We start from the raw sequence: 26,835 nt of genomic DNA on the forward strand, positions 1-26,835 counted from the left end.
GGAAAGTGACTGGATCGTCACATCACACCCTCCAAGTTAAAACTGCTCACGTTTCTTGGTTCTGACCCAGGGCCAATGAAGCCTTCTTTCCAACAATGTCAGATACAAGTTTGAGGTATCACCTGGCCTTTTCTCAGGAATTCCCATTTCGAGTTTCTCAGGGGCCAGAACAAAGGCTTCATATGAGCTGCTGTTTAGGTTCTAGTCCCCGGTCATGTCCCTCTTCTCGCCTCATTTTTCTTCCCTTTTGGACTGCAGGGCGATCCATCTACCCTGACTCTTATCAGACAGCTCAGCTCTATTTTTAGTCCCACAGAATAATTTGTCTTGCTTTCCAATAGCATCGCTGCCTTCAAATCAAAGGCACAAAAGTGTATCTTTCCCATTTTCTGCCTTTGCGGCTTCTGGGACTGGTGTTCTTTGGTCAATTCTTCCTCATTCTGCTTGACCAGGTGCTCATTGTGGTAAGCCTGGCTTTCTGCTTTTCCTCAGGCCTCACTTCCCCTGCTCTCCCTCCCGTAGTCAGAAGTTAATCCCCAGGTCTCTGGGAAAGGAAAACGCCATCTTTCCCTACTCACCCCTCCGTTAAGGTTGGGAACAGAATGGGGCCAGATCCTATCCCCAAGGCAGGGGACAAAGAGGAGGCTTATAATAGCCCGCTTAGGTTACCATACAAACTATCACAGACTGGGAGTCTTAAGTAACAAAACTTTTATTTTCTCATAGTTCTGAGGACTAGATGACCGAGATCAAGGTGCTGGCAATGTTGGTTCCTCCTGAGGGACCTGCTCTAGGCCTTTCTCCTTGGCTTGTAGATGGCCATCTTCCCGCAGTGTGTCTTCACTCTCTTCATGTGTCCCTATCCACATTTCCTCTTCTCATGAGTCATACTGGATGAGGGCCACCTTCATGACCCCTTACCTTGATTAACCCTGTTAAGACCCTAACTTCAAATACAGTCACACTTTGAGGTACTGGGGATTAGGACTTCAACATACGAATTTTTGTAGGAGACACAATCCAGCCCATAACAGATCCCCATTTGACTATGGAGGCTGGATCTAGTGTCAGGCTGAGCCCCAACTGAGGACCGGTAGCATCTCCAGGTGCATCTACGTGCTTGCCTCTCAGACTAACCTGCTTCTATGACAGTTGTCTCCCAACATGGACAAGTTCATGACATTTGTGCTTCTTTCCATTTGGCAAAGTGGAATATGTCTCGAATCTGTGGGATAATTACTGCTACTTACAGCCATTGTACAAGGCAGTGAAACAGAAGGGGAAAGCCCATCAAATGGTGTGATGTTACACCTCTTATGGGCTCCTGTTCTTCCTCTTAATTTATTGCTTGGGTCACATTGCAGATAGCAGGTGAGAGGGTGGAATGTGTATCTTTTTCCAGAATTCAAATATACTTCATTAATGAAGGCTTCTTGTCTATCTCCACTCACTCCCTAACGCCGGTAGAGTAAAACACTTCCTCTTGTGGATTCTTATATTCCTTCATTTGAATATTAACCATATTTATTATGATTATTGGTGTGCATGTTTATTGGTGCACCCCAGCTTGCCAGCCCATCAATGAGAGTATCTAGTCCATTTAGGCTGCTGTAACAAAATTCCTTATGCTGGGTGGCTTATAAACAATAGAACTTTATTTCTCACAGTGCTGGAGGTTGGGAAGCCCAAGATCAAGATGTCAGCAGATTCAGTATCTGGTAAGGACCCACTTCCTGGTCCATAGGCAGCCATCTTGTTGCTGTGTCCTCAATGGCAGAAGAAGCAATGGAGCTTCCTAAGGTGTCTTTTATAGGGGCATTAATTCCATTCATGAGTGTTCCTCCCTCCCATACCATCACATCAGGGATTAGGTTTCAGCATAGAAAGTTGGGAGGGTGAGTGGGGGACAAATATTCAGTCTATAATGGAGAGGAAGCATCTCTGTGTCTTCAGCATCAAACACTCATGGCATAGCTAGTCAATGCTTTTATTCAAGGTTAAGTGACTAAAAGAGCCAACGAATGTCTGTGCATCGGAAAAGTTGCTAGTACTCGTACAGCACAGAATGATGGAGAACGTAATCTGTACACGTGTTAGCCCAGGTGCCCCGACACAGACACCAGCACAGGGATTTAGACACACAACAAATGATTGCTGTTACTGAAGGGAGCATCTGTGGGAGAAAATAGGTCGGGGGGTAGATGGGCGGTAAGCAGAAAAGGCAGGGGGAGAGCCCTCAGACCCATTGTGGTTCTGACCTCTGTGAGGGATGGGGTAGGGGAGTCTCGGGCACCAGTTCAGTTCCCATAAACGGATCCACACTGAACTCCTTGAGCTAAAGTTGCTGACAGAGGAGCCCCAGGACTTCTCAAGAAGGAGCACGTGTGGGCATCCCCGCCTGGATCCATCAATGGCTGGCAGCAGTCCGTGGGAAGTGTGGCCAAGCATGATGCAAACATAGGTTTAGAGCACAGCAGCTGGGGCCAGGTACTGTGAACACACACACACACACACACACACAAGATCTGTTTGTTTATTTTGGGACTGCCTTCCTCCAATTCCTCTTCCCTCCAACTCCTGCCTCTGATATCCACAAATCCCATCTCTGCATATATTTCTTCCTTCTTATTTTCTGTATATTGTAATGTTTTGACATTTTGAAAAACCTTTTCTGACCGGAGAGAGGCTGCTCCTCGAGGGGCTAGCCAGTTCTGAGATAACACGCCTCGGAGCCAGGAACATGCCTTTCTCCCATGTGCAGGCTACCCGTCCCGAGTGCAACTTTCCTTCTCTGGCCTGAGCAGCCCGGGAAGGCTGCAGTCATCCTCTGCCTGAATAATCAACGAGAGGCCACTCTACAGCCCAGCATCCACCAAAATGAATTCTCACGAGCCAATCCTAAATTGCTTCCTCTGCCGGGCCTTGCTTTTCCCCGCAGAGGCCCCACTAAAGGTCATAGATCTGCCCCTAGATCCGGTCTTCTGTCACTTGTCCAGGACCTGACCCCACCCCCATGACTTTGGGTGGCACGCAGTTACCCCTCTCTCGGTCCCGCGAGTATAATAAACTTCGTTTTCTTGTGCCTCCCCTTTCTTGTGTGTCCCCTCTGGCGGCCGCCCCTGACTGATCGTGGCATTGCAAGAACACAGAGCAGTCCCCCAGCCAGTGTCGCCGCAGCAGCAGGAGGCCTGAGTGGCAGCCACAGTGTAAAACGATAATAAGAGTGACATGGGTCAGCACTGTGTTGTGGGTTTTCTATGCTTCGCCTCCCTCCTGCTGGCAATAGTCTGAGGTGGCCTCAGCCAACATGAGGAAACGGGCATTAGGATGCATCCCTGCCCTGCAGCCTCTCTTCAGGGAGCGGCCAGAACCCACTGGGTGTCCACGAGTCACTTCCCTCCTGACACCAGGAACAAAGAGGGCCCCGAAACACCTTGCCCCCCAGGCTCGACGTGCCCCCTGCAGCAGCACAGCTGTTCTGCCCGCCTGGGCTGAGGCCTGAGGAGAGCATCGACCCTTCTGTGTCCGACACAAATTTGTGCTTCCTTGGGAATGTGCCCTTGGAGGGCTACCCTCCGGGAGGGCGAGCGGCTGCCTGAGCGAAGGGGCCTGAGCTTCCCATGGCAGGAAGACGGTGGGCCCTGAGCCATGTGCTGCGGGCCCTGGAGTGTGGATGCTCTTTGTTAAGCTCCCAGGGTCTGGAAGGAAGCAGCTATGCTCTTGTTTAATTCCATATGAGCAGCTTTTTTATTTTTACAAATAGTCCTCTTGCTGTTAGGGAGTGAGTGAGCGACATAAATCATCATCATGTCTTTGGCAGCCGGGATTTCTCGGGCATGGTCCTCATTAAAGTCTTTAGTTGCAGGGTTCCTGGAGACCTTCCTTTGATACCTAAAAACATCAAACTGAAAAGGCCGTGGTGAGGAGGTGGGGCTGGGAGGGGAGGAAGGGGCGGAAGCTCCCAAGGACCCCAGAACTGCTGTTGGGAAACAGCAAGGCAAAACTAGCGATTATTATTCACAGCTCAAAAAAGAAAAAGAGAAGAAAGAAAGAAAGAAAGAAAGAAAGAAAGAAAGAAAGAAAGAAAGAAAGAGAAAGAAAGAAAGAAAGAAAGAAAGAAAGAAAGAAAGAAAGAAAGAAAGAAAAAGAAAGAAAGGAAGGAAGGAAGGAAGAAAGAAAGAAAAGAAAAGAGAAGAGTAAAGGGGGAAAAAAGCAAAAAATAAAAAATAAAAAGAGCCGAGCAGCAGAAGCAGTAAGACTTCCCTGCTGAACAGAATCCAACAGCCCCGTACAAAGAAGAGAGAAAGCCACACGGGCAGGAAGGGAAGCTTCTCGGAGGTGATTCGCGAGAGAGGAAAAGTTCTCTGAGCCCTTTCCTCCCCAGACCTCCGCCCAGCAGGCTGTGGCAATCAATGAACTCACCTTTTCCTCAGGCCCTGTCTCCCTGCTGGGCGGGAATCCAATCCCCGGGCGAAGGTCACTGGGAATACCACCGGGCGGCCGGCCGGGGCTGTTCATTCACAAAATGAGCTCCTTTGTGATAAAAGGAGGGAGAGCAGACCCGGGGTTTGTGCGCATTCCAAGCTGGTGGAGGAGAGCTGCCAACAGGCTCGGTCAGTGGGAACCCGGCAGCACATGCATCTCAGTTTACACGATTGATGTGGCCTTGCACAGCCATGTACGCTGAATTCCTATAAATCAAGTCGCATTTTAAATGCACTAGGGGAGCTGGCCATTTAAAGGAACCCTGCAGGGAATCTTTTGGAAAAGTGAAAAATCACTGCTGAATTGATCTCCTTTGGCAGGAAGTAACAAATATTTATGAGTGCTTATCATGGGCCAGGCAAAATGCTAGGTGCTATGAGCATTCCTTAAAATGAGGTGTTCCCGAGCTGGAGGAGAAAGCTTTGAGATGGTGGTTTTTGTCTTTGCTGAAACCGGGATGAGCTGAGCGCAGCAGCGGGAAGAGAGACTCCAGCTGGAGCCTATCCTGTCATTGCCACAGGACATCCACCAGTTGGTCTCCCTCAGAGTAACCAGGCAATATTTCTCAATCATGAAGACAAGCGATGCTCAGTGTCTTCTAAAGGCCTGAAGCAGGAGGTTATGGGCAGGGGCTCAGGGAAACGACCACTGTCTTCTCATAACCTGCCTCAGGTTTCTAGATCAATGTCGACCATAGTGGTGATAATCCCAATGGTTCTCTCCAGAAACCTCAAATGTCCAGTTTATTCATTCTAGGCTCTGGTATATAGTGTGGTGTTACGTAGATTTGCATATCCCTAGAGTCCAATCATATCAGGAAGACATAAATGCAAGTTCTAGCCTCCAACGTGTGGGAAATATACTGGGCTTGAAAACAGAGCCAGGGGGTGCCTGGGTGGCTCAGTGGGTTAAGTGTCTGCCTTTGGCTCAGGTCGTGATCCCAGGGTCCTGGGATGGAGCCCCACATTGGGCTCCCTGCTCAGTGGGGAGCCTGCTTCCCCCTCTCCCTCTGCTTGTGTGCTCTCTCTCTCCATCAAATAAATAAATAAATAAATAAAATCTTAAAAAGAAAAAAGATTCTAAAATAACTGAGGCTGTCAGGAAAACCAAACAAAACAGAACGAAACACACCACCATTTGCAGGGATGTAGATTCAGCCTGGCAGCCAGGAGCACAGACTTCAGGGTTAGCCAGCATGCGCCGGAATCCAGGGTCTCCCATGTTGTCACGTGACCTTTCGCAAGCTATTCAATCGGCTTTGTGTCCTGATTTGCTTATCTGTCAAAAGGGGGTAAACAATAGAATATACCTCCTAGGCTATGTATGAGGATTAAATCAAAAGTGCTTTCACATCTAAAGGCTTAGAACACCTGGTATAAAGTGCATGCCCGGCACAGTTAGTTATTCTGATAGTGGAGTTCATTCAAAAACAAAACCCTAGACGTAGATCGCATGGTTTAAGAAGTTCAGCTGTCTGGTATTAGCTGGTTGTCAGCTGGATGAAGCATCATAAAGGGACAATGCATGCACTGAAGTCGTACCACTGTTGGAAGCCTATTCTGTGTCTCCAAGGGGAAGGGGAGTCTAAGTAAGCCAGGTATTATCACCCTTGCAGACACTATTCAGAGAAGCAGCTTTGGCATTTAGAATGGAAAAAAGATCTTGTAAAGGAATCACTGGGTCCAACCTTTTACTTTGTAATGAGGAAAAACAACAACAAAAAAACTCAGATGAAGTTAGAGACTTAGCCAGGATATACATCTTCTTGATAGAAGAAGAAGGAGAAGAAGGAGAAGGAGAAGAAGAAGGAGGAAGAGAAAAAGACAAAACTTGGCATCTCTGACTTTTCAAACCAGGATGCATTTTCTCCCAGTAAGAAAGGGGTTTTCTCCGCAGCTAGAATAAGACACGACGTGCTTCAGAGAAGCATGGTTTTCACCTTTCTTTTGGTAAGGAGCTTGGCAGGGGAAAGGAATAATAATATACCTGTCCAAATAGAAAATCAAATAGGTAGCAGGTTTAGGGATCAAGTTCTCGTTTTGAGGGGTTAAAGTCTGTCCCAACGTTCTAAGGAGATCTTTGAAGGTGACCACATCCTCAGGTGACAAGAACTTAGAGTACGGTGAGGAGGCTGGATATCGCTGACACAGCGACGACATTTCCCGTGCCTGGAGGAAATTCATCCTCGGGCAGCATCGATGACACTCACGGCGCCATCACACCCGGTGGCTGTCCAGAGCGTGGAGAAGAAGTCCTCTGTGGAACGGGCCTGCAGCGGCCCAGCGGCCCCGCTCCTGTGACCCTGCGCAGAGGTGGGACCCTTACGGCTCCACTTGAGCCTCTTACCGCGCGGGGAAGATTTAGTGGCGACAAATCCCTGTGGGCCAAATCTGCGGATTTACCACAGACAGAAAGAATTCCTTTTACCTATACCCGTTCTGTGGGCTGCACATGCTGCCCAGATGCTGTCTTCTTAAATGTTCTTTATTAAAGTGGAATGTACTGAGATAATGTCTCTTGGAAACCTCTCGGGCAGAGCACGGATCCCAGGGAATTCCCAGACCTTCCCCTGCATCCAGGGTAGAATCCACGCTGCCTGGAGGAACCGCCCTTCCTCGCAAGTCTTCTCAAACCTGTCTTCCCCAGCTCTGAAGCAGAGACCTGTCTTCGCAACCAATGACAAGGTCATCCCCATCCTGCGGCTCTTCTTCCAGAACCTGCCCCCCTCCCAACGGGCCTAGGAGACCCATTGTCAAAGTACCCTGGCTCCATTTAACCGTGGTTGAAAGTTAAAGCCGCAGCACTCCAGATACCCACTGATGTGAACAAGAGACAGAAAGCTGTCGCCAGCCAAAATAGAGAAAAAAAATAAGTAAATAAGGCTTGTACATCCTCGTCCCGGAGTGAGATGAAGTCAGAACGCAGACGACCGCACCAAGAACTGGACAACAGCATGGCAGTGCGACTCAGACGGGGAAGTGATAAAGTCAAAGGCAGCGGGAGATGCCTCGGAAAGCAGGCGACACAGCCGTGAGCCTCCCCTCTCCTCGTGGGGGCTGCTCGGGACCCCTGCCACTCTTTACCACTTACTGGCCTAACAGCTGAGACAGAGAAACGGTCAACCGCGTGGACCTCCTGCGAGACGATGCAGGTGCAGGAGCTGGGGAAGGCGTGCGGGCGGAGGGGCGCGGCCGCGTAGCAGAAAGGCGCGCCGGGCCAGGGAGACGTAGGCAGGGAAATGGGGCTGTGAAGTTCTTTCGGTCGATAGTCAAAGAACGAAAATCGCAGGTCAAGTGAGCTGTCGGTCCTGCCCTTGTGCTAACGGGAAGCAGGAGGGCAAAACCTGCCGAGGTGCCCAGAGGGACCCCACCCTCCTACGAAAGCCTAGACGTGCACAGATGGAATTCAAAGCTCTACATTCGCAGAAAACCAGAGCAAGTCTTGTGCGGAAAGGCGCAGGGCAGTGCCCTGGGTTCCTGCCTTCGTCTTCACGTTGCCTTCAGGAAAGGCAAGAAGGCCACTGGCCGACCGGGTGATACAGGACTCGGAGCCTCCTCAGAGAAGAGAGTGACCTAGCTGAGGGAAACAAATGACGAGGCTCTCAAGTCCTTAGAAGGAGCTTTGGCGTCGGGTGGGATGGACTCAATGCAATGAAGAAAGAGAAATCAGGTCTTCTGGAAACATCGCTGGACTATAAGCTTAGGAAAATTGGGGGTGGTGTCATTCTTATTTTTGTACGCCCCTGCTGGGTTGGCTTGCAGTTGGCACTTTGTGCGGGGCTGTAGGACACTGTGCGTGCGTCTCAGAGATAGTTCTCTCTGGTGCGGTCTCTCCTTGCACTGACCAGCCGATAGCCTCAGGCAAGCTTGTTTGGCTCTCTGAGCCTCAACGGTCTCATCTCCAAACACCAACAATGTCCATTGCCCAGAGCGGTGACAAGGATGGCAGGTCAGGCCTCTAATCTATGGTCCTGGCACACGGCGTGGCACTCAGAAAACTCAACAAAAGGTGGCCATCATCGCCTTCGTTTTCCTCATTGTCATTCTCTTCCGGTTCTCGGTCAGGTCTGTCATTTCCAGGCAGTGCCTGATATTTCCGCTCCCCGAGGCAGCCAGGCAGTGTCTTCTACCTATCCCTTATGTAATAATGGCAGTAATCATCAAGGACCCTCTCTCCCTTGCTGAGTTCCAGAAGGAACTTCCTGTGCTCTCAGATTGCTAGTGTCTGAAATTCCCATCCCCTCTCCTGCCCTTGTGTTGCCTTCTCTCTGCCGCACACTGCCCCCCCCAGCCCTGCCCCTTCAGCCTACACCCACTAGGGGGCAGGACCAGCAGCAAAGGGGAAGGGAAGAGAAGGAAAGCACTAGAAAGGGTAATCCCTAACACTGGCCGGTACCATCCCCCACCTCAGCCTCTCTCCTCACCCCTTCACTCCCACACACCCATCTACTCCTGTGAGGAAAGGCCCAGAAAACGATCAAGTCTGGGTTTGCTACGTCTGTGAGGGAAGTTTCCCTAAGCAGCGCTGCACGCAGCCTCAGGCCTTCATGTCTTCATATCCCCACTGTGATTCCTCAGGGAGCTTTTCTCTTTCCTTAGGGGATCTAAGTAGAAAAGAGAAGTCAGTGGGGTTGAGGAGGAAGGCTTCATATGGCTTGTCTGTTTCATGTCTTTGATAGAGATACAAACCCTCGCAAAACCAGTCCAATCCATCTCCTCAAGGAGGAGAGAGTGAAGTGTAAGTCTGGCTTCCATTTCTCCTCATCTCAGACTGCAGTGAGGCGATGTCAAGGAAACCTGTCTGAGGCAACAGGTAGGGGCAATGCGAAGAGGAGCCGGCCGTTGATTGCTTGTGCCCCAGAGGACAAAGGAGAGCAGAAGACAAGGGCTGAGCAGGGCATTCACTTCCACAGAATTCTCCTCATTCCTCCTCACCTACCACTGTCTTCGCTGCCACCAGAGTTCCCACCAGAAACGCTTAGATTCACCACTCACAGCTTCTGAGCTAACAGAGTCTCCATTCTCACTATCCAGTTAGATGCATCCTGAGCAGAGAGGGACCTGAAACCAGTCCATCTCACTGACCAGGCCAAGGTTGGGAGGCCATGGGGGCAAAAAATATGTTCCTGTTTCCTGGGTGGAACTCAAGAACGTATTTGCCAGGGAGATATTGGGAGTCATGGTAATTGAGCTCCATTACTGGGATCCCAAGATTCTGGAAACCCAAGCATGATTGAAACAGCCTGTACTCTGGAAAATAAAGAAAACCCAGACATCCATGAGATGTCATGTTTTCTATTCTACTAATCACACAGAGAAGAGGGAATCACAGAGTTTTGGGAAAACTAAGATTTGTGGGAGGAATACTGCTTATAAAAGAACGTGGTATGGCTGCCATCGTTACGTCTAGGAATGTGTCCGAATAATCAGAAATGCACAAAGACTGATCTAAAAGGAGATCAAGAGAGCAAGCATTATTTGTAAGAGAGGAAGCCTGGAAGCAACCTAAAAGTTTATCACCAGGAGCATGATCAAGTGAGTTTTAATATATCCAAACAGCAGGTATTGTTGAGTCAGTCCTGTAGAAAAATGTTTGATAGCACGGAGAAGAGCCCAGCAAGTATTGTTAAAGTATGTACAGTTATATAATTAGTATGATCCCAATCATGTAGATAAATATACACATACAGAAAAGACTGGAAAGAGAAAAAATGTTAACAGTGATTATCTCTAGGACATGGGTTTGTACTAGTCTTTTTCACCTTTCTACTTCTTTTGCATTTTAAATGTTTCCTGTGATTAGCACATTTATTTTTTCCAACTATGAATGCATTTTAATTTTTAATTAAATAAATAAGTTGAAAATAAAGATTTTTAAAAAGAGAAAGAGAAGTCCCCTCATTGATGACCAAACAGGGCTTGATTGCTTTCTTCCCTCAACCACTAACTTGCCCCCAAAATAGGGGCAAATCCCTATTTAACCCCCTCTATAAAATTTAACCCCCTCTATAAAAATAAACAGCATTGTCTGAATGGGGCTTTTTTGTATCTTAATTATTTTTAAGGTCTGTATTTGAATTCTGCTGCCACAAGAAAAACCCAAGATTTTCTCCATAGAGGGAAAGCTAGCACCCAGGCCATTTCTAAATCTCCTTCATCCCATCAATTCCTTGATGGAAAACCAGTGCCAAGCCACTGTGCTAATCACGGTGGCACATCTGTCCTCTGTGCATTGGCCCCAGAGAAGATGGAAGAAAAGCAGACCCTCAACATCGGAGCTGTGGAGGGCTCCCAGGAAATGTCTACATGGGGTCTCCTGAGTTGCTCAAACTTTTATTTGTAAAGGTCCAGTGTCTGGATTTCACCTTTGTGAGGCTCAGAAACTCTCAGAAAGAACCCATCTCCACAGAGGGCAGGTGAAGACGGAGACAGGCAGCGGAGGGGGGGGGGGGCAGGGGAGTGGAGGGGACAGGGTTTAGAAGGCTGTGGCCATTTTCAGATGACCTCTAATTATCCCTTCTCCTACCTTGGCCTTCCTTCCCTCCCCCCACCCCCCACCACACGCCCCCCAGCACCACCACCACATACAGCCCAGCCAAAGTGGCTGCAATTGTCACTGTTTTTTCATAGGTTACTTAAAAGCCTTTCTGCTGCTACTGGAAAATGCCAGCCTGGGAAACATTTCTCTGCAAAAGGGCCCCTCGACATCAAAACTGTACTTGGAAACGGAGATAATACGGATGTCAATGTTTACCTGAAGTTATGTGCTTTCCAGGGAAGGTGCTAGGAGCACATCTGCAACCCGGAGACACTCCCCTTGAGCATCGGGACAGCCTGAGTCAGTAAGCGGCATGCTCTTCAGGAAGCAAACAATTCCAGAACCCTGAGGGATCACAGCACTGAATAGCAATAGCAGACACCGTTCATGTTTCTGTTTTCAGCCTGTAAAGAACAAAAGAGGAAAAAAATTTTAAATCCCATTCCTCATCTCTCTGCCCTGGACTTTCTTAGCCTTCCTTCCCCACCTCCCCCAGTGTAATGCTGGTATAGTACAGAACCCCAGTTAAAGCTGAGTTTCAGATCAGTAAGGAGTAATTCTTCATATCGTATCCCAAATATTGCATGGGACATACACTAAAAAATTATTCATTGTTCATCTGAAATTTAAGTTTAACCGCAGATCCTGTATTTTTATTTGCTAAATCTGGAAACCCTATCCCCCAAGTCATACCTATTTTGAGAAGTCACAGGAATAAAAGATTTACGGAAGCCAACCATTTGCCTGAGACACAAAAGGAGAAGAAAAAATACCCCTTTGCTGGTCAGGAACCCCTATGACTTGGGATTTTAAACTTTTGACTTCAGGAAGAGGGAGAAATAAGTTCTAATGCGGACCCTTCCCGATCATTTTACGTTAGCATTAATATGATTTTTAATTTAAGGAAAAAGACCTAGAATCATTGTTTGCAATAACCTTAAAGAGGTGTTATAGTTCAGCTGACATAGTTTGGGCTGCTTTGAATTAATTCCTCTTTTTTTGGAGCTGAAGTCCTTAGGACTGCTTCTCAGATTAGAGTTTAGAAAATGCCAACTCTCCGGGTGCCTGGGTGGCTCAGTCAGTTAAGCTTTCGCTTCTTGGTTTCAGCTCAGGTCACGAACCCAGGATCCTGGGATCAAGCCCCACCTCTGGCTCAGTGCTCAGCAGGGAGTCTGCTTCTCTGTGTCTCTCTCCCTCTCTCTTTCTGTGCCCCCCACCCTCTGGCTCATGCTCTCTCTCTCCCCCCCCCTCAAATAAACAAATTTAAAAAAAAGAAAAGAAAGAAAGAAAGAAAGAAAGAAAACACCAATTTTTTCTCGCTTGTGCTCCAGATCTCTAATTACTGGGCGTATGGGTTCTGCCTCAGACCAACAACAGCTGTCTCAGACCACTGATGGGTTCTCCAGGAAAACAGATACACTTGTTTTGAAGAAATACTTTTGTTGTTTTTAATAATGACACTTTATCCCCTCACATATGTAAAGTTATAAGTAATATTTCAGTTACTCGGCACCAAGTATTCGGAGTTTTTGGTAAGACTTCGTTTTGCTAAAGGGACTGAACAACAGCACCTGGGCCTTCTGCTTCTGGATAAGACTGCATTTAGGTCACGCCAGCAGAAGTAGATTTTCTTTAAACTTTACTTAAATCGAAACATCCAATTGTACTCCAGGTTATTGAAGCCACAGTAAAGTTTTTTTTTAGGGGAGCAGGGTAGGTGAATGGGTTCAGATCCAGGCTTCACCTCGTACCACCTGTGTGGCCTTGGGCGGTTTAGTTACCCACTCTGTGCTTTGGTTTCCTCAGCAACAGGGTCTGGTGAAGATGAAATGAGCTAATGTATGTAAAGTTCTTAGAACCATGCCTGGCCCAAAAACAAACTCCATAAAGATTAGTGATGATTAATATTATTATTTTACACTAGTGGGGGGGATGTAAATAAAAAATAATTTCCAGAAAACGACATGACAATAGTATCAAGAACTTTAAAGTTGTTCTTCCTGTTGGCACGATGATTCCAATGTCTAGAAATCCCACCCTAGGAAAGGAATTGGAGATGTAGGCACAACCATAGATACGAAGAAACACATCGCGGTGTGATGTATCATAACCAGATACCAGTAGCAGCCAAACATCAGGTCCAACACCAGGGAACTTGTTAAATAAACAGAAGTATATCAATTTGATAGACTCTATGTGCGGTCAGTAAATATCATGTTTTTAAAGAATGCTTATTAAATGTCACAGGAAATGATTATGATTAACTAGAAAAAGGAAAAGCATAATGAAACATAGTTTTGTTTTATTAATAACCTGCAATGACAGGCCCTAGCTGTAGCTGAAGGGCAAGGGCTATTGGCCATGTGTTTATCCTTTTAGACAGAGTTAGAGCGACGGTCAGTAGGAGAGCCCTTGAAAAGGACACGTGTATATTCAGTCTAGTGGAGTAGATAGGAGAAGCCCAGATGACCACAAGCAAGGATCATACAAATACGGTCCTGAGTCCAAGAGAGGGAACAAATAAAAGGTAGAGAGACGGCATGATGTCCGCAAAGTGACTGAGACCCTGGCCGAGCTCCCAGGAAAACATGGCGGGATCCATTAGCAATGTCTGCCATGGACTCAGGAGGATGTAGAGGCAGCTTGTGCCATATACATGTGTCATCCCTGACATGGGCGATGAGTGTGGTCAAGGAATCAAAAGACGGTGAATTTGTTCAAGAAAAATTTCAAGGAAGAATCTGAGTGTAATTGGCCTAGAACCTTTAACTTGTAAATATATAATGAGTCATCCCCAAACAGGGGCAGCCGGAAGTAAAGGACTGATTGGATAAGGAAGAAAAGCTGGGGAGCCAAGTAAGTGGGACTGGAGATAGAAAGTGGAGATCACATAATTCACTCCATTTGTTGGGAAGTTGTGAAAAGCCAGGGTCCAGGGGGCATCTTGGTCGGCACCAAGGAGCATGCTGGTACCAGGAATCAAAACAGGGCTTGTCGAGCACTTATCAAGCATTGGGAGTATTAATCATGCCAACTCCCTTATCTGGTCCCTCTTTTACCAATGAGGAAATTAAAGCTCAAAGACTGTAGGGTCCCACAGCTAGAAATCGCAGAGCTCTCTCCAATCCCAGGTTTGTCAGATGCTAAGGACTGGAGGTGTATCGAAGCCCCCAGCCCGCCACCCTCCGACAGCAAGCCGAGACGTGCTACGCCACGGAGGATTTTGCCATAAGGTTAAAACCCAAGGAAGGAACCAGAGATCCAAAGTTTCCCAACTTGACTGTTTCTTGAATTTGCTCTCATACTGTGTTCCTTACCTCATTAGAGTTACCTGATTTGGCTGGATCAACGAATAATCAATCGTTTTCAAATGGCCAAACACTGAATCTTTACAACCTTTCTAAGTGGTAGGTGCTCTCATTTTGTCCATTTTGCAGGTGAGGAAAATGCAGCTTGCAACAGTCTTTTGTCAAATGCCAGGCGTGCAATGATGGTAAAGAACATCTTGTGTTTTGTCCTCCAGGGCGGGGGGTAAAGTATGTACGGAGCATGTCAGAGCAAGAGTGAGAGCGAGAGCGAGAGCGAGAGAGAGAGAGAGAAAACCCTACATGCCCACAGGTACTAACACAGCCCAGGATAGACCAGAGACCTGGCTCAGCTCCGCGCTTTTCTCACCGTGGACCCAGCAGCTGGGTCGACAAAGGCCGTATCTAGCTCAGCAAACACAGACTTCTGGTAAGCGAGTGCGCTCATGTGTGCTCGGGGCCAGCCGGAGGTTGCGGAGGCCTCGAGTCCTACAGAGTCCTGCAGAGAGGCCAAGTGCAGAAAGCTGGGCCTGTGAGTTTCTACATTTACGAGAAGAATGACCATGTGGGGCTCTCAGCCAAGGTCAACCTGGAACTGGAAGGCTGAGCCCAGGCTCGAGGAGCCAGAGCCAAGGTGGAAAGCTCCAGGCGCTGGGAGGGCAGGGACGGGGCGGCTGGAGTAAAAGGCCAAGTGTGGGAATGTTTATTGAAAAGAACGTGCCGGGGAGAGCCCAGCCCTCACACCTCAGGGATTTGGGAGCTGGCCGGCTGCAAAACGACAGCCCTGCCAGATGAGTTCAGCCATTTCCACTTCGTAAAGTCCTTGGTACACAAATGAATGGCAAACCCAGCCGTGAAGGTGATTTCTGAAAGATTATTGAAAAGGTCATTCTGCCTTTTTCCAGTTTCTATTCTGGTGGTCAGAGGAAGGCAGTAGGGAGAAACCGCATTCCAGAAACCACTATGCCCTGACAGTAGGACAAGGGGGCGCCATATCTTCAAAGATTTCTCAGGAGGCGGTGGGGGCTGAAGGCAGGGCCGAAGTGAAGCCAAGAGTCTGGATCTGGTTGCCGGAAGAGAGGGGAAGAATGGAGGGATAGTAAAGGGGACGGGGCACGCATCTGTGTCCTCATACACTGACCCTGAAATAACATGACCCCAGATTGCCCTCTGGCTGCCGGAGCTTCAAGGCACACACGAGGCGGCTCGAGGAAGAGACACGCTGATTACATATCTAATTTGCTGTCACTGTCCTCATGACATCACATATGTCACTGTGGTTTTCCGGATTACTCTCGACTCTGAACACACGAATCTATTTTCCCCGATGAGTCGGTTTGAATTTTTCCTTGGCAGCGGTTTTATTTTCTTCCTTCCTGTCGGCATCACTTCTTAGATCTTTGCCCGTGTTTTTGGTGTCTCCCAAACTCCCAAGTGTGCGGGAGCTTTTTCTCGACTACTGACTCTTCTGGCCTTTCTCTCGCCTTATCACTCAAAATGATATCAAACCTCACCAAACTGTCTGGCCTCGCTGCTTCTGGAGAGACGTAGCCCAGCTTTTCCCCCTTGATGTTTTGCACTGTGCTCAGAGCTGGGGTAAAAGTGAAGTCATCACAACTGCTCTTTTAAGCTTAAGGAATTTGATAAATGAAGTCGTGTGGGGTCCTGGCAGACAGCATGCTGGAGCCAAGTACAGTGACCATCTGTGGACCAGTCTCCTTACCCTTTTATTATAGGCACAGATTCAAGTTCAAATTGCTTTGTTAAGCTTTTTGTGTGTCTCTCTCTTTTTATATTTCAGCTTTATACAATTATTCCCAAATCTTCCAAACTGACAGTGAGGGAGAGGCATTTGAAAGGACTGCTCAACTTAAGTCTTTTGAAGATTTGCACCATAGCTGCATTTTTCTAATTTCCTGGCATCTACGCTGTTCTCCTGGACTGTTCAAACACAATCATAAGTGGGTGAATAAATATAATAACTCATTCCATCAATACTTTTGGACCATCCTTTGGACTTCCTGTCTCCAGACATTTTAGATTTTAAAATTCATTAGCACTGGGGGGGACCTGGGTGGCTCAGTCGGTTAAGCGTCAACTCTTGATTTCTGCTCAGGTCATGATCTTGGGGTCGTGAGATAGAGCCCCACATCGGGCTCCATGCTGGGCCTGGAGTCTGCTTAGGATTCTCTCTCTCTCTCTCTCTCTCTCTCCCTCTGCCCCTCCCCTTCCCCGCATGCTCTCTCTCTCTCTCTTTAATAAATAAATCTTTAAAAAATGAAATAAGTAAAATAAAATAAAATTCATTTAGCATCCATCAACATTTCCAGAACAAGGACACCTGGTGCATGTTCTCAAGGATCTCGTTATCTCATTAAGGACAAGGAACCAGTACAGATTTATATATTGTTTCTGAACATAGAGGATAATGTCTGGAGGAAAGAAGAAAGTTAGTAAATTAATTATCCTTATGTTTATAATTACAGAATTTATTTTGTCCACTTCATCAGCTTAGGAAACAAAGTCATCCATTAATAATTTTTTCAAATCAAATGTCCTGCCTTTCTATCTAAGAACAACTTTTTCTTCCCTCCCTGAGATCCTTTCCCTTCTTGTAATAAATATCCGAGGGCCAGTTCTGATCCTAAGTGTTCCTGCCGGCAGAGGAGATTTTGGCTCTTGAACTGCTGGAGGCAACCCAAGGCCTCATGGCCTCACCGGCCGCCAGCGGGGTTTGCAGCCGGAGTGCCGAGGCGCGGATTGTCATTTCCCGTACAACCAGAGCTGGAGTGGGCGCCTTTGCTGTGGCACCTCGGCTATTAGCCCCAAAAGCTTTGGGGGCTCATGTGCTGCTTTTGTAAGCCCAAACTTTTTTCCCTCTGCCAGGGAAAGCCAGAACTGCTCCTTGTTTTGACAAGAATGCCACTGAATTAAAAGGTTAATTTGGGGACAATTGTCATCTTTTCAATATTGAAGAACACGGGACTCTCCGTTTATTCAGGGTTTCTAGTATGTCATTTAGTAAACTGTTCTCCTTTTCTTCATGGAGGTCTTACACATTTATTGGTAGGTATTTTCCTATGTACTTTACAGTTTTTGTTTCGTCTATGAATACGGACTTTCTTCCCTTTAAATGTTCTAATCGAGCATCATTTTTCACCAGATCTCTCATATCTGACTACTTGTTGGACTATTTTGTTAGTTCTAGTGGTTATTTCACTTGAGCTTCTTGGATTTTGTACATAGATAGGGCTCTCTTTATTTCCAATCTTTCTACTTTTTTTTTTTTTTCCTTTCTTATTGCAATGGCCAGGGCCTTCCCCACTGTGAGACATACCAGCAGTGACAGTTGGCATCACTGTCTTATTTCCGCATTTAGGGTTCTGCTTTAGTATTTCACCAGGAAACATAGTGTTTGTTATAGTTTCAGGGTAGATACTCTGTAGGTAGAGTTTTTTTTGTTTTTGTTTTTGTTTTTTAAAAAAAAAAAGAAGGATTTTTCTATGCCAATTTGGCTAAGATTTCTCACCAGGAAAGATGTTGAATTTCGTCAAATACAAAAATCTCATGAAGCACAGGATTTCCATAACAACTACTGATAATTCAGAATAAGTTTATCTTATGACAACTTTTATGCTTTTACAGTCTTTCCCAAATGATCAATAGCATAGCCAAATAGCTATAAATGAATGTCTTTCTCAGGAAAAGTGGGCTTTTTAAAAAAATCATGGTGGGATCTCATTTTTAGAGCTGTTGGCAGAGCACGATGTAAAATGTAAATCACTGTTCTAAAGGAAGTCCGTGATTACAGAATACTGTTTTAAAAATAATTTAAATTTTGAGTACTAAAACCCAAGTTATAGGTGTCATTTCACGTGCTGCTAGAGAAGAAAACCTCAAACCCTACCTTTATAAATCTAACCCATTTCCTCACTCTGTGTCTTCACATCCTTTCTCCTTTCACGATATATCTTGTCCCCCTCAAGCTCCTAAGTCCCGGTCTCAGAAAAGGAACAGCTAGAAAGAAAAATTGTAGTTCTCCACACCTAGGAATCATACTTCACTTAAAACAAACAACTGGTAAAAATCCAGACCCAACGGGGATGGAACACTCAACAGCTTTGCCTTTCATGTGGAGGAGAGGGAAATGGGCTGTTCTAGAATGGGGACCAATATTAGCCCATGTCTGGAAATGTCAAAACAATTAACATGAAATACTAAACTCGTGTGAAATCAGTGTCCTAACAGCGTAGCTCCCACATGCTCTCTGTACCCTGCTGCACACTAGGCTCGAGAAAACAGTCCCGAGTGTCGCACAACTGTACGCTCTTCACGGCTGACCTTGTGTGTTTCCCAAAGTCCTTGCTTCTGCCACTTTCAGCATCCCTGTCTCTGTGGATTTATGATGTGTTGCCAATATTATTACTTTCCCTGCTTCCACTCCTTCCACCTCAAATATTTTCAGCATTGTAAGTAACACATTTCCACACAAGGGCGCTGAAAAGTCAAGAAGTAGAATTTCTCTGTGAGAGGAGCTGTAGGTAAAGGGGCTCCCCACCCCACCTTCGAAGCTGGCACCCAGGAGGCTCTGTTCACTAGTCGGAAAGATGGAAGGGGGTAGAATGAGGACATCCCAAGGGAGGAAAATGATGTGGAAGGGAGACTGGCCGCATTTCTCACTGTGCTGAGTGCCAGGCCAGCTCCGGGAGCAGAGGGCTCCTCCAAATTTGTAGGGGCACCCTTGGTTCCCTTAGCAAGAACTGAATGTCTCTTCCTCGGGGCCCGTGGGATACTTGGTACATGGGAAAGTTTAGTTCCTAGACGCTGTCACCCTAAGAACCTGTACACTGGGGAGTCAGCCAGCGCTTCCAGGGCGCGATCGCTTCTGTGAGGAGTAAACCTGACAATGACGTGGCTTTTCATGCCAAGCTTGTCCTGTCTGTTCTGGAACAGAACTGCTATTGTCATTGCTATTGTCCCTCTAATTATATAAATATGGGGCCCTTTTGTACCCTTTCCGTATTAAATCCACATTTGCTGACTGATTATTTCTCCCTTGTTGATAATACAAAGCAAAGGTAGGTCAAATAATGACTGCTGAGGTCGGACTCTCTCACCCGTTAGGTAATTTCAGCCAGAGGCCGTTCCAACCCCTGCAGCAGGGCCTGCTTCTGGCCGTGGAGCCTGTGCCGCCCCAGCCAGACTACCACCCGTTCCCGCAGGACCAAGACTCAACCTCCCAGCTGCCAGGGGCTTTGGCTGCCAGCTGAGGCTCTTCAGCACTCGCCCTCAGCTAAAGGGCGCTGCCTCACCCATGGTTAAATGCTTCTTTGAGGCCAACCCGCACCAATGCCTAGTCCATGGTGGGGGGAGTTACAAAGTTTGGCTCCCTCACATCCGGGGACAAGTCCGAGGGGCCACCCCAGCTTCAGGTCTTTCCATGGGGTCCCCTGAGGTCTCTGGTGCAAGATACATTGCAATGCAACTACTCCCTTTGCCCCGTACTTGTTCTGCTACTCCCTCACAGGTGCTGGTCCTACAAACAGTCCTCAGTATTCACCCACCCGTAAATCTCCATCTCAGAATCTGTGTCCCACAGAGACACAGAGAACTAAACATAAGCCCCTTCCTCCCCTGTCGTTCAGTTTCTAATGACTTCTTCATATAAGCAGATATCTCTATCCATACACTTGTGTGTATATATTAGGTGTGTTTGTATTATAGGGGCATAGAGATCCTTTTCACATTTAGTCCATATCCAGTTCAATCAGGGCTTATTTTCAAGGACAAAACTCTGATCCGAGACGGCTTGGGTTCTACTGGCTCACAGAATGGGAAAGTTCAAGAAGTGGTCTGGCTCCAGGAACAGTTTGATCAGGGGTTGAAATGACATCACCATGACCCCTATTTGATTTCTCTTTCGATCTCTTAGCCCTGTCACTGCTATATTGGCCTCCTGCTGAAAGAGGCTGTATCGGTTAGCTGTTCCCACAATGTGCTACTGACCCGGCAACCACAAAATATCAGACGGTATTTCTTTCTCAGTTATCTGCTGGTCAGCTGATGCCAATGGGACTTATTCACCCTCTTTGGGGGGTCGATCAGGTTGGATCCTGAGTGGCTCTGCTTCACATGGGGGTCTAGTTGAACTTGGTCCTCCATGCAGCCTGGGACTCACCCTCAGGTTGGGCTGAGGGCGCAGCAAGACCCTGGGCGGTTCTTCTCATGACTACAATGGGAGCACACAGCAAGCCTAACCACACAAGCACACTTCATGCCGCTGCTTGTGTTACATCTGCTAACATCTCATTGGCCAAAGTAAGTCACATGCCCGAGCCCAAATTTAAAGGCTGCGTGCCCACAGGCAAGTCACGTGCCCAAGCCTGCAGTGAACACCAGGAAGAGGCCTGCTCCTCTCGGTGAAGTGGGTGCTGGGAGGAGAGTAAATGAACGATAACCAAACGTAACACAGAGGCCTTCCCCCATCACAGTCCCAACACAGATGCAATCGCTTCATGATTTACTTCTTCCCAACGTCAAGTCGAAGGAGAAACGTGCCTGCCTCAAATCCCAGCAGTAGTTGCGTCGTTTCTCATGGGCCCTGGTGCATCCTCGCCCAGCTGGGCACCGGTTCCTGGGACAAACAGGATCACCCGCCTTGACTGGAGCTCGGAGGCGGGTCACCTTGCTCAAGTTACATGGGTTAAATTCTACCCACAAAATTTAGGACACAGAAACCAGGACACGGTTGTAAGAATGAGAGTCAGGGGCACCTGGGTGGCTCAGTCGGTTAAGCAGCTGCCTTCCACTCAGATCGTGATCCCAGCGCCCTGGGGTCAAGCCCTGCCTTTCCTTCTGCTCCTCCCTCCGCTCATGCCAGCGCTCTCGCGCTCTCTCTCTCTGGCTCTCTCTCTTAAACAAATAAAATCTTAAAAAAGAAAGGAAAGAGAGAGAAGGAAGGAAGGAAGGAAGAAAGGAAGAAAGAAAGAAAGAAAGAAAGAAAGAAAGAAAGAAAGAAAGAAAGAAAAAGTCAAAGGATACTGGGCTGCAGAAAAACTCGTCCGTCCACTCTAGGTATCTCACTCCCCCTAAGCTCCAGCTCTCCTCTCTTGATCTTAGTGCTGGGGCTGTTTCTCACGGGCTTGTATCCATTACGTGTCCTACTCCTCTCTCAGGTTCTGCACTCAAGAGTCTTGCTTTGGCCTCTGGAGGCCTGCGCCTCGTCTCCCTCCTGCTGGTCTCTCAGTGTGCCGTCTACAAATGCTCTCAGCATTGCCCCTCTCCAGATGATCTGTCTCCCAACACCGATTTCTCTATGGGCGCCCAGCCTGGCTGCTGGCTGGGAGGTCAGAGACTTCACTGGCATCGCCCTTTTCTTCCCTGGGTCACGCTGACACCCCTGCCCTCCTGCCCTAGCCGGGGGCTGCAACCTGCCAGGCCGCATACCGGCCACCCCGATGGACCAAATCACTGGACCTGACGGGTCTCATGCGGCTGGCCTGGGGCCTCTCTCAGGTCTGTTCTATAGGAGAGAGATTTATTTCCCTGAAGTTTTAGGGCAGGAAAAGACTCGCTTCCTGGAGGCATGCCAAGAAGGAGGCAATCCACCCAGGAAACAAACAAGACCCTTTTCTCTCTAGGCTTTCCTGTTTCCCCATGTCAGACCCTCCCTGCTCCCCCTGAGTGAAAGGAAAGCTGTCAGGATCAAAGCCCCGTATTGGTGATGCATGGCTGCTGGCTGGACCCGCACAGGAAGGACTGTCAGCCTGTTAACTCCTTCTTACCCACGATGCACTGTATTCATGAGGCTCCTGGAGGCATGTTTCAATAAATGAAACCTCTTTTTATGAGCAGAGAGCCATGCCAAAGTGGAGAGTTTGAAAGGATGACTAGGGACTCAAAAGACAACAAAATCTGCCTTGGAGTATTTCTTAATTGTTGCAACTGCTTTGTAAGAGATGCCCCGGGAGAGTGAAAAGACTAAAAACGTGAGCCCTGGAGGGAGACTGGTTGTATTACTCTCTTCTCCATGTCTCTCTAGCTAGGACACCTCGAATAAGCTACTAAGCCTTTCTGCACCTCAGTAGGCTCATCTGTGAAAGGGAGAGAAGATTTATAGGGACCTCATGGTGTTGTTGGAGGGAATAAATAAGGGAATGCATACGGCGCATGTAGCCTAGTGACTGGTATTTAGTACAAGGGATTTTGACTTTCGTGGCGGTCATCATTATTATTTTTTTTATTACTCCAAAGGAAAGCAGGAAGCAGCACCCAGGCTTGCAGAAAGCCAACTGTCTTAAAATTACGAGACGTGCTCTGCATAATCAAAATTCACACAGCCTCGGAGTCTCTGGGCCTTCAGGTTCTGTTAAATAAGCCTGTACAGAATCTTTGCCACACCTCCCAAGAGCACAAAATGTGATCATTTACAAAGAAAAATGAGTTAGAGCCTAAGATTACTGAGCAATCAATCCTACAGACAGAACTGGGAGCAAGATTACATCATGGGCCAGCCCCAGACCTTTCATTACCTAAACAGCTCCTAAGGACCCTGGCTTCGTGATACAGCAGTGAACAATAGCCGTTTGCACACTAATGAGAGAAACAAAGGGATACACTGCTAGCTCTCCGTCTGTGGAGGGCGCTCAAAAATGTAAATAAAACACCGGAAGGATTTTGCAACTCTGCACTTCTTACCTCCGCACTTCCTTAGGGAAGTCTTTAGTGTGGACCTCATCTTAGGTAACTTCTAACTCATGGCAAAGTTAAGACGGTGAGAAAGCACCCAGTGCTTGCGAGATTCTAGATGGTTCCACTGAATTATAAACAAGAACATGCTAGGACTTTGGTATTTGGCCCTGACAATTTCTTTTCTTTTCTTTTTTTTTTTTTAAAGATTTTATTTATTTATTCGACAGGATAGAGACAGCCAGCGAGAGAGGGAACACAAGCAGGGGGAGTGGGAGAGAAAGAAGCAGGCTCATTGCAGAGGAGCCTGATGTGGGGCTTGATCCCATATCGCCGGGATCACGCCCTGAGCCGAAGGCAGACGCTTAGCCACTGTGCCACCCAGGCGCCCCTGGCCCTGACAATTTCTAAGACACACTTCCTGTCAAATAAATTTTATGAATTTGCTTCACTGGGGTTACAGCCATGAGACTTTCTGATACCCACCACTATCACCCAACCTGGACCTGGAACCGTTGTAAACCGTAACACCCCAAATGGGGACGATCACAATGCCTGAGGAAACCACAGTGAAAACAAATGTCGCTTGTGGTTTATTTTTGTAGAGCCATAGTAAGGAGAAACAGGATGGTTTCAAGAAATAAACTATCAAATTTATAGAGTCAAGAAAAATCTTAGTTATAATTATAGTCTAGACTGCCTCTCTTGGCAACCATCTCACCCAACGTAGAGTAATTTGTGGAAATGTGGGGTCAGTAAGACAGCAAAAAACGAGGGGTAGCTTATCTGCACATGATGTAGGAAACCCACTTCCTATCCACTTGCTGAACACGCCAAGTAGATAGAAAATTAACGAAGGGCAAAATACTGAGATAAGACTCTTATCTAAAAACCCAGCAGACACAGCAATGGTAATGCTTCCAGATTCTGTATTTACCCCTATGATACTTACATGAGAGGAAGAACTTCAGTCGTTACTGGACTTAAAATGCTGTTAACTGAAATAACATTCTTTGTTGATTATGAGGAAACCACAGGGACAACTATACTTTAAAACCTTCCAATCCTCTTTTGTGCAAATGAGTTTTAACATGTTGGAGAATAAAGGGGGTTGATCTATTTAAAGAATTCTGGTAGAAAATCAGATTCGAACAATTTTGGACACCTTAGGTTTGGGCAAAATAGTTACTGATGAAGAGGGAAGAGGGGGGAGAGAAAAGTGAATGACACAGGAATGGGTTACTGAGGGAAGGCTTTTCTTACTAAAATGGAGGAAGAGGGGCAGGAGGAGGAAATGGAGAACAAGAAGAAAAAGGGAAGGGGGAGGGGCAGAGGAGAAAACAAAGAAGGAGAAAACATAGAGGGCTTCGAATAGACTAGTAATAAAGTCACAAAGTACCTTGTCTTAATCCATTTTTTCATATTGCTGGTTTAAAAGAGGAAGGAGGTGATGAAAGGCATTGCGAAGTCTTCCTCGTTAAAGAAGTCTCTTACAAATACGAGACCTGCGATTTAGAGAGACAGATGAGCGCTGACTTACAACACAAGGAAAATTGAACCATCCTTGATTTGATGCTGCCTGACAGCCAATCAGCGAGCACCACAGAGGCAAGAGAGGAGGCACCTGGGAAGAGCCAAAGCTCCTCACTGACTTGTGGGGCACGGAAGTGAGAGAAAACTGTACTCAGAACTGCCTCTAACTTTTGCAGAGCCCAAAGCGAGAGTAGAAAGAGAGGCACTTATACCTTATGTATAGATATTTTAAACTTTTAAGTCAAGCTCACAGACTCCTAAGACAAATTTTTTCTATTTAACAAATGTATTTTTATTTGATAAATATTGTTTCATAAAAACAAAATTAAACAGGAGGTGTAAATATATGTTTTTTTTTAAATATATGGTTTTTATACAACTATAAATCAGTAATATAGCGAAAGACTAAATTTCTTTATTTGTGCTCATGTCTGGGTATTTTGTTGATGGCCAGTGATGTCCAGATGAGTAATAAAATAAAAACATACATAATTCATAACTTATTTTGTATTCATTCCATAAAACAAATAGTCCTGGGGCACTCGGGCGGCTCAGTCAGTTAAGCATCTGCCTTCGGCTCAGGTCATGATCCCGGGGTCCTGGGATCGAGCCCCAAGTCGGGCTTCCTGCTCAGTGGGGAGCCTGTTTCTCCTTCTCCCTCTCCCTCTCCCTCTGCCTGCCACTCTGCCTACTTGTGCTCTCTCTGTCAAATAAATAAACAAAATTTTTTTAAAAAATTAAAAATAAATAAATAAATAAATAATAAATAATAAATAGTCCTTGCCTTCATTTGAGTAAAATATATGTTCAACTGATAATAATGATATGAAGTATTAAAATCCAAATAAAATTATATTCAATGCATACAAAATTTGCATATATCTTATTAAAATGTAAACGAGGCTAAATGTAAAACATAAAATAATTGAAATTTTCATTTATGAATTCAGAAGTTATTTTCCACCTCAAATATTGAAAATTATCTCTTAAAATTAAAAAAAATACAAATTATAATTAATAAATATAAAAGTTTAAAGTCATACTTATTTAAATCAAGCTAAATTTTTATTTAACATTTTGAAAATTTTAACTAAATCTTATTCAATATTTTTCTTAAAAATACAAGTATTTTGTGGCACCTGGGTGGCTCAGTCAGTTAAGTGTCGGACCTCAGCTCAGGTCGTGATCCCAGGGTTCTGCGACTGAGCCCCGTGTTGGGCTCCCTGTTCAGCGAGGAACCTTCTTCTCCCTCTCCCTCTGCCTGCCGCTCACCCTGCTTGTGTTTTCTCGCTCTCTCTGTCAAATAAGTAAATAAAATCTAAAAAAAGAAAAAAAACTATTTCCAATTCTAGCTAATCCGATGTGCATTAACTATCATTGTAAAAGAATTGGTACTTCGTTTCGTGCATTTCAAGCCTAGATGTGTGTGTGTTTGTGTGTGTGTACACAAATTCAACAGTCATAGGAGTTGTAATGTCGCAAAATAGTCCTCAGCCACCAGGTGCAACTCTTGTGAATACAAAAATAATTCACAAGTCCCTCACTTTTTCAGAACATTAAATAAAGCAATTAAATGCACCCTTGGGACTGCAACAATGATTTTTTTTTAATGCAATGTCTTTTGCATTCATGCAGAGAAAGAATTTGACAAGTTTGTAAAAAAAAAACAAACACATGTTCTTCTCTAACTGGGTGCTCCTGCCACTCCAGTTCTCCTGCACTCAGACACAGTGCTTGCCTCAATCTCAGCAGTAGAAGGAGCCACAGACCTTCTTGGCATTTGGACGGTCACCGTTTGTCCACAGCTAAGGGGAAAAAAATATGGAGAATCGGTTCACTAGGTCCTCGACATTGCAAGCCATGAGAAAGAGCTCAGTTTGGGGTGACGGGTTGTGCTGTGCACGCACTCGGGGCCAGATTCCAAGAGGTCAAAGTGCATAGCTATTTGTGACATGTGGGGAGCTTCTAAAGATCCAAAGCAGAACCATTTCACCAAGGTATAAGAAAGATGCCAGTTGTGGTTCAGCCTCAAGCAAAACAAAGGAATTTTTGGTTAGATTAAATGGTAATTAATTTTAGGTTAGATTAAGATGTAATTAATAATGCCAACTCACTATGCTCTGTTTGTTTTTTTACAGTTCTTTAAGCTTTGTTCTTACTTGTCTGTTTTTCCCTACATATTTTTTACAGTGAATAGTTAATACATGAAATGATAGCCACGAGCATGGGACCTTGAACCAGTCATTTTCTCTCTGTTTTCTCATCTATAAACAGAAGCGGATGGACT

General features: G+C 46.3%; 1 long non-coding RNA gene across 1 annotated transcript; it reads right to left on the minus strand.

Moving 5' to 3' along the window:
• LOC123787166 (uncharacterized) lies at positions 1-24,569 on the minus strand. Its single transcript, XR_006778125.2, has 5 exons — positions 24,415-24,569; positions 11,239-11,426; positions 5,617-5,763; positions 4,423-4,533; positions 1-3,905 (listed from the first exon to the last, which is right to left on the minus strand). It is a non-coding gene; the product is annotated as an uncharacterized LOC123787166 (long non-coding RNA).
• Positions 24,570-26,835: the final 2,266 nt, after the last annotated feature.

This window comes from Ursus americanus, chromosome 17, assembly GCF_024610735.1.
Source record: "Ursus americanus isolate L20-20 chromosome 17, mUrsAme1.1.p, whole genome shotgun sequence".
Taxonomy (NCBI): domain Eukaryota; kingdom Metazoa; phylum Chordata; class Mammalia; order Carnivora; family Ursidae; genus Ursus; species Ursus americanus.